The sequence below is a fragment of the Rattus norvegicus genome, chromosome 9 (genome assembly GCF_036323735.1).
Source record: "Rattus norvegicus strain BN/NHsdMcwi chromosome 9, GRCr8, whole genome shotgun sequence".
Lineage (NCBI taxonomy): Eukaryota > Metazoa > Chordata > Mammalia > Rodentia > Muridae > Rattus > Rattus norvegicus.
The window spans coordinates 19,913,162-19,927,116 of NC_086027.1; the positions used below are offsets into that span (position 1 = coordinate 19,913,162).

Sequence of the window (13,955 nt, forward strand, 5' to 3'; positions counted from 1 at the left end):
ACAAAGTGCCTATGAGAAGTGGGAGCAGGCTGAAAGCAAACCAGTTTCTAAAGGATTCCCTTACTGGATCCATTGTCTCACCTAGACAGGCCTGGTGGGTAACATGGGGTAGAAAAAGACTCAGGTCACATCTTCACAGACAAAGAGAGACTCAAGGCCCAGGTAGTCACCAGACCAGGGCCACACCTCCAACCTTGCTTTTAGATGCTGTGTAGTCTAACACAGGCTTCCATGGTTGCAGAATCTATTCTTATAACTGTATGTGGCAAATAACAGGTCCCTTCTCCTCTCAGAACCTCAGTCTAAATGGGAAAAAGAAGCAGAGAGACATCTTTTGTCTGTGCAGGTGACTTTCAGGAGATGGTTTGAATCAAATTGTATTTTTAAAAACACTGCCTGTGCTCAAACACTTCAAATATTTTATTACTGGGTCTACAGTACATAACAAAGTAATTGTGTAATTAAGAGATAATGTCAGTGCCATGGAACAATGTTGACAAGATAATGGCCTCTCAAAACCACGCAAACAGCAGAGCAAGAGAACAGATTTATAGGTAGAAACACAGAAAAGCAAATAGCAGCGGGCCATGAAATTCTTTGTGGTCCACCTTGCTGTGTTTCTCTCTCAAAACCAGGTTTCCACATCGTCTTTCAAGTTCTGACCCACAGCATGTCCCTTGGACATTTGGAAATATCTGCATCAGGACTGAAGGCAGGGTCATCTGAAATAACTAGTCTTCAGGCTCAGATAAACTAAGGCACCCACACCGAAGCCTGGAGGTGCCAAAGTCACCGAGTTCAACCATTCTTCATGGTCATTCCTCATGGTGGTGACCAGAAACGAAAAGGCAAGACAAGGCCAGCCTTAGGGAAAATAGGCCCTGGGTGGCTGTTGAACTGTTGATGCCTGATTCCAGCCAAATTGCTTGACTTAGAACAAGTTTATTCTGAGAGAGGAAGGAGCTGGGGACAGGGAGGAGATGGCCCTGTGATCTTGAAACCTGAGGTCATTCCACACTGAGATGCAGAAGCTGTTGTTCAGAGCAGTGCCAAAGAATCCGGTTTGCCCTGGTGCCCTGGGGCGTCCTAGCAATAGGCCAGTCAGAGGGAAATACAACATGGTCATGAGAGAGGTACTAAGCCATGGGAAGAGAAAGAGGCAAGGCCAGACACTGGGGGAAATGACCTTGCATATCGAGTGCTCTAGGAACAGAAGAACTGGATTCAGCCAACAAGTTCATCTTGGAATAAATCACCAGTTTTCATTTCTGGGCTACACCTCCCTCCCTCTTCAAGTGACCCCAGCCAAGGGTACCGTCTATTAGTAAATACTGGACTGACCCGTGGCTGGCTGCTCCAGGGAGTGTCTCCTGACCCGTCGTACACAACACCCAAGAAAATGCCACATGACTTCACAATGCCAGTGATGAGCTTCAGGGTGTGACAGCCATGAAGAGTGGAAAGGGAAATTGTGGGATCGAGACACTCCTGACCCCACTGACTCTTGACTCAGGTGGATATGCCAGCTAGTGGAATCCCTGTGGAGCACAGAACCCAGGGGAGAAAGGGTGGGGGCTTTGGAGATGTGAGTTCGACCTCCCATACCTCCTTGCCTCTGTGGGACTCCCTCCACTGAGCACCCTGCCTCTCCCATAACATGGCTCAGTCTACGGGGTGACTTTTCCTCTTCCCACTGAGAAGCCTTGATTACTCTGAGCTGTTCATTACTCTGTCACATGGGCGTTTTTCCGTTCAGGTTAAGACTGACTTCCGGGTTAGACATCTTGAGAGGAGAGCCTGTCTTTACGAATTGAGTAGGAGATCACTAGATTGATACTCCATGGAGGGAAGGAGAGACAGAGAAGGATAGAGGGAGCGGGAACAAAGGAAGGAGAGAGAGGAAGAGAGGAAGGCGTGGAAGAAAGAGGGAAGAAAAGGGGTAGGAGAGAAGAAGGAAAATGGGAGAGGAAGGGAGGAACAGGAAGGGAGGGGAGAGAGAAGAAATAAAGGGAAGGAACGAAGGGAAGAAAGGGCAGGAAGAAGAATGGGAGGGAAGGATAATTAAAGGAAGCAGACAGTAGTTTTAAACTCCTCCCTTCCTGTGACGTCATAGAAGCCCCGCCCTGCTTGGTAAATGCTTTTATCCTGCCCACTCAGAAGCCAGAAGAAATACTAAGACTCAAACACCTCCCTTACGGGAGCTAAGACTATCAGTAATAGGAGTGGAAGGATATAATCTCTGCTTAGAAAAAAGAAATCCATCTCCCTCCAGTTACGAACCCAGATGTGCATGCAGCAAGGCACCAGCCAGCAGCCAGCGAGCTCTTCTGAAGCAAGGTGTCTGTCCCTCTCACAGACGAGGAGCACAGAAGAGTTCTGCTTCCAGATGCTTCCAAAGCAGAGTGCTTCCAAAATGGTACTCGGTTCCTCTAACGTAGTTTTTATCAAAACAATAGAATAAATGAAAGAGGCAGGAACCATGCTACCAAGCCCCTGTGGCTGTTCCTAGGTATGTGGTTTTGACAGGTGGCAATCACCAAATAATCCAACGTTCTTACTGGCTTTTCGGTTTCCTATGCATCCGAAAGCACTTTCCATGCTGCTACCCTGCCTCTCTCCCTAATTACCCCTTTAATGGTTGCTTAATATGCCATCAGGTTGATGGGCCATAATTTACTTAAGCATGCACCCTTTTTTTAGTATCTAACTTTCTAAAACATTAAACAGAAGACATACGTAGGCCTCCACGCAATGGTGAGGGCAGCGTCTTGGCACCATAAGCTGTCAGGAAGTGAGCAGGTCTGGGTGAGGGGTGGCTTGGGACTAGAGGCCATGAGAGTGGGCAGGACTGCAGAAGGGACACCTGCTCCAGCCCCAGGGACTGTCCTGTGTAACTGAGTGCCGCCTCTGAAGAAGAAGCAGTGTGTAATCATTCTGGAGCACCAATAACAGTAATCATGACAGATACTGATTTTGAGCTGTGCACTAAAAACTTTGGAGAACTCGTGTCTTTGGATTCTCAGTCGACAAATTAAACACCGCAATTAGTCCACTCTGAAGTTGACAGATAGAGGTCACATAGGTAGGAGGAGGTTCTTTCCCTGGAGAGGCTGCCTCCAGGGTCCTTAGACTTGACTCCCTCTCCTGACAGCTGTGATTCTCATCGTCCGTGGCCCATCATGGAGCCCGCACAGCCTCATCTTAGAGCGAGGTGTCCAGAGCTCTGCAGGCCTCCTAGCTCACTCTTTTCTTATACTTTATTCTTCGTTATTTATGTGTGTGTGTGTGTGTCTAAATCTATATGTGTGTTGTTGTAAAATTATAAATGGCGTTGGGCGCCATCTGTTGCTGTAAAATTATAAAAAATGAAATGCTGTCCTTTATCCCCATTAGGTTCTGCACCATAGTGCCCCAAGATATCTGGTAGATATCTTAATCTCAGTCAGCAAAGCCTCTTACCCGCTTTGCTCCATCCCATATCACATTGCCGATGGCCTCTCTCTGAGCCTGGCAGCAATCTCTCTACCCATCCAGTCCCCAAGGCAGGCTGCCACCATGCCAGAAATATACATCTCAATTCCGTGGCGGCTTAGTGTCCCAGCCACCATATACTTACTCTCTTAAACTTAATTCGCCACAAGAAAGAACACACAATACAATAACCTCTGATCCAATTGATAAGATATAATTGCCCACCTGAACATACAGAGCCCTGGACACATCCATCCCTTAAGAATATTCATAACAACCTGTAAATACACAGTGGAATCTTCACATCCACCTCCATGTTCTCTCGGCGGCTTCTTCCTCCAGTCTCCTTCCGTTCCAGTCTCCTCCTCTTCCCTCAAACTTTTCTCCTGCCCATCCTTCTGTCTCATCCAATGACAGGCCTCGTTCTGTCTTGTACCTGCCTTCACCTGTATGACATCCTACACATGTGTCTAAGTCTGTGTATGTATCTGTGTGTGCCTATGTGTGTGTGTACCTATGTGTGCCTAAGTCTGTGTGTGCCTATGTGATGTGAGTCTATGTGTGTGTGGGTACATGTGTCCGTGTATGTGTGTGTACACATGTGTGCACATGCCTATGTCTATCCTGTGTATTCGTGTGTGAGAATGTGCACATTTGAGTGTGGTGCTCTAGGAGACAGAAGGAGATATCAGCAGGTCCCCTAGTGGCGGGCTTACAGGGGTCTGTGGGTGCGGGGATTTGAGTCCAGGCTGTCTTCAAGAACAGCAAGTCTATTTAACCTCCGATTCATCTCTCCAATGCACGTGGAAGATCTCTGAGCCCTCCGCTTGCGGGCGTCTTGCAGACGGAGTTGAAGAGCGTACCTTGGTGAGTACCTAACTCCAGTGCTCAGGACGAGGGACATCAGATCTCACTCTGCGCTCTGAACTGGGACTTCCTCAGCTTCATGGCCTCCTCTCATTTATGTCTCTTGAGCCCCAATGGCCCGGTCTGTGAAATGGAGATAAAAAACACGCCTCTCAGGGTGCCGTCAGCACCCCAGATAATAGCACACTGCACATGTAGTGTTCAGTGATGTGGGGCTGCTCCTCTTATCTCAGCACACAGACGAGAGACTAACACTAAAAGGACACGTTCCGTCTGGTTAGAGACAAGCCCTCTTCTACCCAGGACAAGACAGAGGAAAGATGTGAGCGTGAGCTCCAGAGTCATGGCAGCAGATGTTGGTGGTAGTAATTGTGACAGTGCCAATGTGGGCACAGGTTCCCTTGTGACACTTCATCTCCCATCTTCAATATGAGGTAAGACTCTTACTGTTTCCACGTAAAGGATAAGGGATGTGGGGCTGGCCAGGTGGCCCAGCAGGTGAGGGTGCTTGCTGCCAACCCTGGTGACTTGAGTTTGAACCCAAAACCCACATGAGGGAAGGAGAGAATTGACTCCGGCAAGCTGTCCTCTGACCCACACACACATACTGTGGCATGGACACACACACATGTGCATACACACACACACACACACACAGACGCACACAAAGTCAAAGATTTTAATTTTTTACTTTTATTGATTTATTTTTTTAGTAAAATACAGGAGAAACTACAGCTGTCTGTCTTGCCTCTGCAGTCCTTGCTAGAAAGACAACATTAGACTGTACTGCATAACGGGGCCATTAGTCCCATGTTCCATGCTGGACAGAGTCCCTTGGAGAGCCATTTTTTCAGCTCCAAAAGGCTCAGGTGTGCCATATAGAGGAGAGGGCCTGTATTCATCTTATGTGAGGGATATAAACACATATAGCAGTGTGCGATCATATTTGACTATCTGCGACTATGGGCCCGGTTACACCAGTCACATTCAGTACTTAGCAAAGCACCTGGGGACGGGAAGCAATGTTCTCGGGGCCTTTACAGCGAAGTCCTGGTGTCATTCTTGTCAGCAGGAGTCTGGGCAGTGGAATTTTTCTCTTCATTCTGTGTGGAGTGTCACAGACATTACCAGGGTGGGTGAGGGTGAACACACAACCAGGTCAGCTTAGATACTAATGTATATAAATTTAGGGCCCATCCTTTCTCCCAGACTCAAGACTCAAAATATATTTATAAATACCTTTTTCATATAGCTAGGCTTATACTCTGACTAGATCATAACTAAAGATAACCCATTTATTTTAACCTACATTCTGCCGTGTGGCTGGTTACCTGGGCTCCGGTGCCATGCATCCACTGTCTGTCTCCTCACATCTTCTGGACTGATCTCCCACCTGACTCTATCCCAGAATCCTTTCTCCTCCTGGATGCTCCACCTCCCATTTCCTGCCTAAGTTGTAGGCCATGGGCTTGGGAATTGACAGGTGATGTCTCCATACAATGCACAGGATATTCTCTCTACAAACATGCCCTTCTTTACCAGAGAAGCTGCTGGTGTTTGGCTTACAGATGCTTCCTCCGAACATTACGCACTTCGCTGGGTGTTGGACACATGAAGGTAAGCTGAGACATGTCTACCGGGTCAGTCCGGGGGGTTTCCTGACTCGGTTTCCCCTTTGCGCTCCAGGCTCCACACGGACGTCAAGAACACTCCTTCGATTCCCACCCCGTGACCTTCTGTTCCTCTAGCTTGGCTCGCACTCTGCAATGGTGCAGCAGAATGTCTTAGTTCATCACACTTCCCTCTGCATCCCTTTCTGTTCTCCTTGTCCTCACCCAGAAGCCTGTTCAAGGTCATTCACGCTGAGATGATACGAGACGATGATCTTTGAAAGCGGTGAGCAAACCCTTGGCTTAGCAGTCCTTTAGTTTAACAGCGGTAAAACAGAACTTAAGTGCCCATGAGAAGCTCCAGTGTCAAACAGGCTGTTTTAGGGGCGACTGCTGGGAGGAGCCCCCATAGAGCCTCAAATGACAAATGGGTTTGATTTGCATTTGCTTTCTGGGTCAGTACACAGATGGCTTCCTCCTTCTCCACTCTGCCCACTGTATCCTTACTTGGCACAGCTGTGTCCTGTAGCCCAGTGACAGGATGTAGGGGCACAAGAGGGTTTGGACACTCAGGAACAACTCTCTGAAAAGTATGACCTCGGGACGAGAATTGCTGGTGCATTTTCAAGGTAGGGCAGCAAATAAAATACGGAGTTGGAAACAGAGAGGTCTCCAGAAAGGGCTGTGGGTTTCTAGGTGTCACCTGAAAACAGAGGTGGCCAGAGGAAGCATCCAGGGTCCAGACTCCTAGAATAATTCTCACCAGGTAGGACTAGGATGAGTTCCCAAACTCTGATATGATGGAAGGGGCGTGCGCATGTATGGGGCAGACTCCATGTTGCGTGCATACATTACAAGCCTACTGTGCAAAGAGCACTGGGAAAGGCCGTAGAGCAGGCAAGGTTACTAGACACTGATGTTGGGCATATTTTGGCAAAAAATTAAAAACAAAAAGATGGTCCTGTTCTTCAAGGTCCTTGTGGATTAGCTGAGTCTTGGAACAGAGGTAGATCCAGCAAAGAGCTGCAAGTGTTGTCTACAGAATGCCTTGTGGGCAACAAGACTCTACAGCACTGGCCAAAACGCCAGAATGGCCAGCATAGGTACTGTCCAAGAAAGAGTTCAGCAACTTCCCAGGTTCTGCAGGTAGGAAAGCAGACCCTAGTGGAGGGGTCCCTCAGCACTTCTAAAGCAAGAGTGAACACAGCTCGGAGGTCATCCCACCCCAGTTTCCCTAGGAAGGAAAGGAAAAGGCCATGGACATGACACCCATCTTCTGTGTTAGAGGAGGAAATCCTGTTGCGGAATTTACAGAGCAATTACCCTGCAAAGCCACAGAAAAACAGATGACCTGACAACCTAGAAATCATGTAATTTATCCAATTAAACATTTTTACACCACTGTAACCATGCAGGTTCACGTATTAGTAACCCGGAAGGTCTCCGTTCTAGACACTTGGAATTTTTCAGCTTTCTGCTCAAATGCATCTGTCTGTCTGTAATTATATCATCATCTGAGGCACGGTTGTGTAGGGTTTCATTTAACTCTGCATTTTTCGTTCTGTGGCCCATATGCCGCCCAGGGCGTGAGCAAGGTGTTTGGAAGCACACTGCCTTCAGTGAAGCCTTCTTTTACTCTTTCATTGTGTTACTCTCACTCTGGAAAGCCCTGTGCAAGTCCTCTTGGCCATGAAGACTTCCTCAGACACAGGACACAGTGGCTTCATGTTGCATACCTCGCCATGGCTGTGTATTACTTCAGCTTTCATCTAGTAGTGTGGTGGTTTGAATATGCTTGACCCCTGGGAAGTGGCACTATCGGAAGGTGTGGCCTTGTTGGAAGAAGTACGTCACTACGTAGGTGGGCTTTGAGGCTAGCGCTCAAGCTCCGCCCTGTGCAGAAGAGAGAGTCTCCCTCTGCCTGCCTTCGGAACAAGATGTCAGTCTATCAGCTCCTTCTCCAGCACCGTGTCTGTCTGGATGCCGCCATGCTTCCCACCGTGGTGATAATCGAGTGAACCCCTGGAACTGTAAGCCAGCCCCAACTAAATGTTGTCCTTTATAAAATTTGCCTTGGTCACGGTGTCTTTTCACAGAAATGGAACCCTAACTAAAACAGGTAGAGAACGAACGGAACTGCTCACAATGGGGTGTGTTTTCTCAGAACAATCAAGACAACACTTCACAAATGCACCTTATACAGACCATCCCCCCACTGAGCTCTCTTCCCAGGAGGTGCTACTGTGTGAGTCTCACAATAAAAATGAATGCCAATGAGCACACACATATACAGGCACCCACACACACGTGCACATACACACACACAGTTACACACGTGTGTAAGTAAAAATAAAAGCTGAGGAATAAGCATGGCGATATTTTGGGCTTGGTGCATGAGATGGTTCCATGTGCAAAGCCATGAGCTGCCAAAGCTTAGGACCTAGGTTGATCTCCAGGACTCACATGGTGGAAAAAGAGAATCGACTCCTGAAAGTTGTCCTCTGAACTCCATGTATGAGCTATGGTGCCCAAATGTCCCTCTTGCCCCCACCCCACCTCGATACACACACACACACACACACACACACACACACTAAATAAATAAATAAATAAATAAATAAATAAATAAATGTAATAAACATGTTGACAATATTTTAAGATACAGTAATACAGAGAAACACATAAAATGTGTCTGGTGCCACTGATCCCCTTGTAACCACTATGCAGTCGCAAGGCAATATCATGTTGTGGGCTGCTGACTGGTAAGTAGACGACACAACTGTCACCCACGTGAGTATCACTGATCTGACACTTTTCCAATCATTCTTGGCAATGGTTAATACTGACAACTGGATAAGAAAGCAGAGAGGGTGAGCTGAGCACTGTCAGTCATCCCTCTCTGCTTCCTGACTGCAGCAGCAATGTCGTCAGCTGCCGCAAACCCCTGCCACCAGGGACTTCACCACCAGGATACGTGCACTCTGGAACTATGCACCAAAGCAAGCCCTTCCCCCCTTAAGTTGCTTTGGCTGGGGAACTTATCAAGCATGGAGACAAATAACTAACGAAGTATCATAGCGAACACATGTGATCACAGTAACATATACACAACAGGCATCAGGCTGAACATGCGTTAAACCACTTGTCTCTCTCTTTCAACATTATATTATCACTCTGTAGCCCCGCTGATACTCATAAAGCTGCTTCATTTTCTGTTTTTAAATTTTAGTGTGTGTGTGTGTGTGTGTGTGTGTGTGTGTGTGTGTGTGCAGTTCTCTCACAGGCCAGAAGAGGGCATCAGACCCCTTGGAGCTGGAGTTACAGGTGGTTGCAAGCTGCCCCAAGTGGATACTAGGAACCAACTCTTTTTTTTTTTTTTTTTTTTGGTTCTTTTTTTCGGAGCTGGGGACCGAACCCAGGGCCTTGCGCTTCCTAGGCAAGCGCTCTACCACTGAGCTAAATCCCCAACCTCTAGGAACCAACTCTTGTCCTCCTCTGGAAGAGCATCATATGCTCTCAAACACTGACTCACCTCTCCAGTTCCTTGTCGTGCTTTTAAAGAATAGTCTGGGGCAGGGGCTGGGGCAGGGGCTAGCACGGGGCTGGTCAGTGGCAGTGAAGCAACTCTGAGGTAGGAAATCAAACCTCCCACCGACCAGGATGGTTTCTGAGACAAAAAATTGAATGCAAGATGTTTGTTGCCTAGGGAAAAGGAGAAGATGCATGTGAAGGGAGTGAGCCAGTCCTGGTTAACACAGTGGGCAGTTGGGGCTCAGTCCCCTGGGAACCTCCGCCAGATAAAACAAGATTCCATTCCTTGAACACTCCCAACCATGAAAACTGAGTGTTCGCCAGGCTCCTTTGGATCTGTGGCGTGGAACTGATCCTGGCAGTGTGGGCTCGGGCTTCTGCTACGAGAGGATGGGAAAGGCCTGGGGCGTGCAGGAAGGAGCTGTCAGAACACATAAGAACAGAGGGTCAATAAAAAAGGATCAGCTGTCAGCAGCAGCTAGCAGTCTTGGGAGTGTCTTGGTTTAAATGAAAGATTAGATGTCACCCTAAGTATCAGCCACCGTCCTTCCCTGCAAAGAAAGAATTTATTGGAGGAGTCTAAGAATAGCCTCTAACCTGGAGGGTGGGGGCAGCAGAAAGGAAAAGAACCACATGAGAAACACTAAGAGACGCAGGTAAAAGCCGGTTGGAGATTAGCCATTGAGGGAGCAGTAGACTGGGTCTTTATGTTTGTGGGTGCCAAGGCTGGCTGTGGGGTGGGGGTGGGGAGTGTGTCCAGAGAAGGAAGTCTAGACCTGGGTGCCAACTGCAGAGATACAGCAGAGGGCACAGATGGGGGCACCGTGTTTCTGCCTCAGTAGCCTAAGACAAGCGGTAACAGCTATCATGGAGGCTCAAGGCTTTAGTGGAGAAAGGAAGGTCGTGGGCAACAAAGCCCCCACCCGACCACCTGTGTCCTGCAGGCGTGAGAACACCTTGATATGCAGCCAGGTCTGCTATAGGGGAAGCTGCCATGCTCTTCCTTGGAGATGCATAAGGTAATCCCGGCACCTTGCTGGGACTGCTATAAACAGCTTCAGAAAGATCACTCTGACTTCCAGCCTTCAGGAGACATGGCCATGACTCAAAACAGCAAACGACCCCGGCATCTTCCTTCCCGTAAACAACTACAGAAGTTTGGGAAGTTTGGCCTGTGGTTAATCTGTCCCTGGGTCCCCGAATTCTTGGGGGAGGCGGGCAGTTGCTGAATACTCCCATTGCGCCTCTGAGGAGAAAAAAATTAATTAGAGGAAAAACAATCACAGGCCACTTGGACCTGGGAGCCCTAATGAGAGATGATTGTAGATGCTGCTGAGTCAGGCCCTGGTGGCCCTGATTGCTGTTCACTCCATCTCTAGGGACCTGCTGTGCTGCTGAGTTTTAACCCTCTTCTCCCCAGCCACCTCTGCCTCTCCGTCCCCACACCTTGAGCTGCAGATTCCTTTCCTGTCTTGTTCCTCTTGCCAGAGTTGCTACAAACGTTGGAAACCTCCTAGCCTGACTTCGAGGTCTTCTTCCTGTCTGGAATAGCTATATTGATTGGCACTGTGTGTTTTCCTCTTTTATTTTCATTTATACAGGCTCAACAACATTCTGTGGTTCCCCGTGGCACACAGAATACAATCCACTCACTGTCCACCGGGTCCTGCTTTTCCACATCCGACTCTTCAACAGGTTACCCAAAACCCTCACATAGTTCTCCCTTCGAGATTTGTTTTCCTCACTCCAAAGATCTTTCCTTTCTTAACAAAACCATTCTCCCTGCTGGAAGCAGAAGAGACAGCAGTCCTGTGTTTGCCCAAAGCCCCAGCGCTTGCTGCATGAAGAGGGATCAGTATATCAGGTAAAGATGTGACCGCTTGTTGAAAGAGCAATGAAGCTGACTGGCGGGTCCTGCCCTGACGAGCCCCTGCATGAGCAGGTGCCCTCGTAGATGAGAGGTGGTTTAGAGAGGTCCTCGGAGGCCACACACAGTTTTTCTGAGGCAGATGTCAGTGTCTTGAGTAGTATTATCGCTCATTTCTCATGGATGCACGGATAGTCCAGAAGGGATGTTTAACAGGAAATGCCGTTTGTTACAGGAAGTGACTGCTGCTTCCTGGTGCGGGGGGAGGGGGATACCCATTAGCAGTGGGCATAAAGCAGCCAGATAGAGTTTTCAGGATGGGATCCCAACTCCACTGTAAATTCTCTGTGGGGATGGATCACTGCCTAACCTTTGTTACCTGCTGCATTTAAGTGTGGGACTGTGAAAGGCAGACTTGTTCCAGGTGAGCTAAGGATCAAAACCCCAGAAATACTGAAGAGACGGTAGGTAGGCGCTTCCCCGGGGAACCAGGCCCCTGTCACTAGTGGCTGCGCTCCTGTAGATTTGTGGCCATCAGTAAGGGCAACACCCCAAATCTCTCCACAGATAGAGGATGTGACTTGCTCAAGACAGATCTCCATTATAATGAGGTACCTAAAGGCCTGGAGGCTTAGCCAATAAACTCTCCATCCCAGACACTCCTCCCTGCAAAAGGTATTTAATCTCAGGCCCACCCAGAGAAGTGGGTACAGTTTTACTCATCAACTTTCTGCCATGACAATAAATGCCTTAAAACCATGGACTGTCTCTTTTCATCCAAATCTCCTGTGGAAAGCCACAGAGAAGGCCTTCTACACGAAGGCCTCTCTGTGCTCCCAACCAAGGCTGACACCAAGTTCAAGTCCAATCTCAAGCCAACTGCTGACAAGCCAAGGGACCAGCCAGAGCTTCCCCTCCCCCCCCCCACTCCCTCCTACCCCAGGCTAAATGTATGGGCTCTCATTCTCTTCTTAGATCTTCCGCATGGCTTCTAGCGGTGCCTGGATGTCTGGCAGCCTGAGAACCAGACAGCCCTGACCTTCTTGCAGGCCTGGGGAACCCCAAGCAGGGCTTTGGCTGTCCAGCACTTCAGACTGAGATTCCTCACATCCAGAGAGGTGTCCCACGGCTTCTCTACAGCTCAACACCGGTCCCGGTCAAAACTTTCCACATCCTGCCTTCCCCGAGCAGCCGAATCCTGTGGCCTGTGGCAGAGAGGACTGGGGACACAACTAATCCTACATTTAAGTACTTAGTGCTTAGGATTTCAATTTGTGAATAAGTGACCGCACCCCAGAAACATATCCCAGAAGGGAGCCATGAATGTGCACAAACACCCCTACATCTAAAGCTGTGGGGGAGGGGAGCATTCAATGATACTTCCCGGGGTGGAGGAGGGTGCTCACAAACCCAATCTATTCCATGACAACATCCACCTATTCTTTCTAGAACTCGAGCGGCTCTCAGGAGGATCTCTTAGTCATGTCATGTCCTCGTGCTTCCCGATGAGCCTGGTTAGTTCTCTCAGGATCACAAAATGTGATGGGTGATACTTGGGGGTATAGTCCAGGCATGGCACGCCCCCTTCCCCTGGCAGAACAAGAGCCACCTAGCCTCTGCCCAGAGAGGTCTCATCATTGCGGATCCAAGACCAGGGCTGCATCCAGCAGTCCAAGCATCACGGGGTCTTAAAAGCTCCAGACTGGGGACTGGGAAGACAGCTCAACTGGCAAAGTGATTGCTGCAGACATATGATCTCTAATCTCTGGCATCCTTGAGGAAAGCCAGACACAGTGGCTTGAGTCTGTAATTCCAGTGCTGGTGTGACTGAGACATGGGGACTCCTGGGGCTGCCTGGCCAATCAACTTACACCTGATTGATGAGCTTCAGGTCCCAGAGAGGGGCCCCATCTCAAAAAACAAGGTAAACAGCTCCTGAGGAATGATACCCAAGACTGACTGTGTTCCCCACACGCATGCACTCACATCCTGTCCTAGTTTGCTCTTAAATAGTTGCTGTGATAAACACCAGGACCAAAATCAACTCCAGCAGGAAAGAGCGTATTAATCTTATAGCTTGCAGTCCTTCATAAAGGGAAGTCGGGGCAGGAACTCAAGATAGGAGCCCAGATGTAGAAACTGAAGCAGAATCCATGAAGGAACGTTGTTCACTGGCTTGCTCCCCATGGCTTGCTCAGGTTGCTTTCTTAAACACCCCGGGCCACCTGTTCATGTGTGACAACACACCCACAGTGGACTGGGTCACCCTACATCAATCAAGAAAATGCTCCCACAAATATGGCCACAGGCCTGTCTGGTAGATGTGTTTTCTTGATATTCCTTCTTCCCAGATGATCCTAGCTTAGATTAACAACAACAGAAACCTACCTAGCAGGGCTGGGGATTTAGCTCAGTGGTAGAGCGCTTGCCTAACAAGCGAAAGGCCCTGGGTTCGGTCCCCAGCTCCGGAAAAAAAAAAAAAGAAAGAAAGAAACCTACCTAGCAAACATACACTCTCACTTATGCACTTGCACACACATCAATATGTAAACACACACACACAAACACACATACATCAGAACTCGTAGAAGACTGTAGACCATCTCAAT

The 13,955-nt window shown here is 48.6% G+C and overlaps 2 long non-coding RNA genes across 7 annotated transcripts; one reads left to right on the plus strand and one right to left on the minus strand.

The window, feature by feature from the left end:
- Window positions 1-926: 926 nt before the first annotated feature.
- Window positions 927-1,866, minus strand: LOC120094632 (uncharacterized). 3 transcript variants are annotated; one of them, XR_005489024.2, is made up of 3 exons: window positions 1,729-1,866; window positions 1,342-1,538; window positions 927-1,086 (listed from the first exon to the last, which is right to left on the minus strand). It is a non-coding gene; the product is annotated as an uncharacterized LOC120094632 (long non-coding RNA). The 3 variants fall into 3 exon arrangements; XR_010054703.1 differs by having other exon boundaries at window positions 1,712-1,831; XR_010054704.1 differs by having other exon boundaries at window positions 1,342-1,431; window positions 1,606-1,749.
- A 411-nt stretch (window positions 1,867-2,277) lies between these two features.
- LOC102547840 (uncharacterized) lies at window positions 2,278-8,015 on the plus strand. Of its 4 annotated transcripts, XR_010054701.1 has the most exons (4): window positions 2,278-2,416; window positions 4,282-4,338; window positions 4,642-4,772; window positions 5,881-8,015. It is a non-coding gene; the product is annotated as an uncharacterized LOC102547840 (long non-coding RNA). The 4 variants fall into 4 exon arrangements; XR_005489023.2 differs by having other exon boundaries at window positions 4,642-8,015; XR_010054702.1 differs by lacking the exon at window positions 2,278-2,416 and having other exon boundaries at window positions 3,130-4,772; window positions 6,025-6,234; window positions 6,409-8,015.
- Window positions 8,016-13,955: the final 5,940 nt, after the last annotated feature.